The following is a 2,552-nucleotide window of genomic DNA, read 5'->3' on the forward strand; positions in this document are numbered from 1 at the left end:
TGTATGAAATGCTATCATTCTATCTCCAGCCTCATTTCTGTCACCAAGTCTATGTTTTTCCAACTGCTGATCCTTCTTCCCTGTTCCAAACTTTTGCATTCCAGTCACTCATGCATCTTGTTGAATGTTTGATTGGTTTCTGACTGCAAAAGTTGGTTGTTGTTGTTGTTGTTGTTGTTAAGGGCCATCAAGTCGCAGACGACTTATAGCAACCCTACGAAGGAGAGTCCTCGATGCTTGGGTGCCTTTCATCCTCTCTCCAGGTTCATAGGGTTTCTGGAGGCAAGTTATTACGGAAGTGGATGCCACTCCTCCTTCCAAGCTTCTTTTCATCAGGGAGCTCCACTCCACTTTCTGTCCACATTGGGTAGCCAACCATTAACGCATTTGACACATCAGTCTTCACAGTGCAAAAGTTGGTAGAAATAATTTATTTCCTCCTCTTTGGATCTGGTTGTTGGTGCATCTATTTGAAAGATAGTGGTATTAGTAGGTCTTCCTTGTATGCATATGGATAATATACTGTCACTCAAAATATTCCATTTCAATATGAATCTAGAAATACAATTTTTAACTACTAATATGGCCTCATTTTTCTTACCTTTTCATTTCCAACATAGATCATGATTGATTAAAAATGTCCCGTGCCAAGCCATTTCGTTTTGCCAATGCTTAGTATGTCAATATTTCTGTGTTCCATTTCTTCCTCGATAATATCCAATTTTCCTACATTTATACTTTTTACATTCCATGTTTCAATCACTAGTGTCTGTTTGCAACTGTGCCTCCTCCTTTGTGATTCCCTTTATGAGGGCTCAGTCTTTGGTGCTATATCTGCTAAGCTATTGTAAGTGTGCTTTACTACATGTAGGGTTTTCCCAAGCCTGTTATTTTGGAAGTGGATGGTCTATTTTTCTTCATTCTTGTTTTTAGGTGTTATTGAGTCAAATACAACCATGGTGACACCATGAACAACACATCTGTGCCCTGTCCTTTCCTGTGCCATCCTCACATTTCCTGACACACTAGAGCTCATTGCAGCAGTCACCTGGTTGAAGGTCTTCCTCTCCTTTACCAACCCCTCCACCTTTCTGTTCATGATGTCCCTCTCTAAAAAATAGCTCCTCCTAGCAATCACCTGAAGTATGTGAGGTGAAGCCTTATGATCAAAGAGCACCTTGTGCTCCCTTTCCAAGATACATTTTTTGTTTGTTTGGTGGTCCATGAGATGTTCAGTGTTCTTCTCCAACACCATAAGTTAAAGGCATCAGTGAAAACTGATTGGCACTGAAAGTTCCAAATTAAATTGTCAGTTGTGTTTGGGGAGATTATTCTAATTGGTACAGCACTTGTCTATCAGTGTGCTGTTGAATAAGTTATGGGTTGTTGTGACTCTGAAAGCTATGCCACTAGTGCGTCAAATGCCATGAGGATTACCCATTGTAGACAGGTTTTAATAGAACTCCCAGCTTAACACAGACTAGGAAGCAGGATTGGCTATCTCTTTCTTAAATAACAGGCCTCTGAAAACCCTATAAGCAATAGAGGACCATGCATAGTTATAGTAGTAGTGGTAGAGCCCAGATTGGAAGTCCTTCTTCCTGTTTGTCTTAATTTGGATGCTCAGTTTTAGAATAATATCTGAAAAACAATCATTTTACCCAAAAGAACAGTTAAAAGGCACTTCCCATTACAAAAGTAACCGGTAGTTTCTGTCTTGGTCTCTTGGTACCCTACTCCCTTTGGTATGTATGTCTTGGTCCCATTCTCTGGACCCTGCTTTGCCAGCATCCATCCCCTTTCACCTCCTACCTAGCTCAGTCAGCACGTCCCTCCTGCCTCCCCCATCCAAATCTCGATGTGATGCCTCAGACCTCAAGGAACTTCTGTGATGACTCATGCTGCTGCTGGTCTGTCATTCAGCTGCTGCCAGTCTCTCCTAAGTTTGTTTTCAAGTCCGAGTCCCAGGAACCAGCTTTAGAGAAAATTTTCTATATAAGGCAGTTGCATAAAAAGGTCTTTGTGTCTGAGCTTCTGCTCCTGGACTATCTTCCTGTGACTTACTATGTCTGCTCTTACATTTGAGGCATGAAATGTCACAGCAGGATAATTTCCCAGGTGAGAGTGGATTACTACATGAACTACAGTAAAAAAGTTAGGCTAGTCTCAGATGTTTCTGTTATTTAAAAAAAAAACACTCCCTTTTTCCAGACAGTTTTCACTTTCTATTACTTAATTAGGCAATTGTTGAAAATAGGACATTGTTAAGAAAGAAATGGAACACATAAATATTGACATACTAGGTATTGGTGAAACGAAATGGCTTGACATGGGACATTTTGAATCAGATGATCATATGATTTACTATGCCGGGGATGAAAAGGTGAGAAAAAATGGGGTTGGTTTCATAATTAAAACAGAATTTCTAGGTCTATCTTGAAATACAATGTAGTGAACCACAGGATAATATCCATACGCATACAAGGAAGTCCAGTGAAACCACTATCATTCAAACATATGCACCAACAACTAGAGCCAAAGGGGAGGAAATA

This window comes from Elephantulus edwardii, unplaced genomic scaffold (genome assembly GCF_000299155.1).
Source record: "Elephantulus edwardii isolate Elephantulus edwardi_28Jun2011 unplaced genomic scaffold, EleEdw1.0 scaffold00187, whole genome shotgun sequence".
Taxonomy (NCBI): Eukaryota; Metazoa; Chordata; class Mammalia; order Macroscelidea; family Macroscelididae; genus Elephantulus; species Elephantulus edwardii.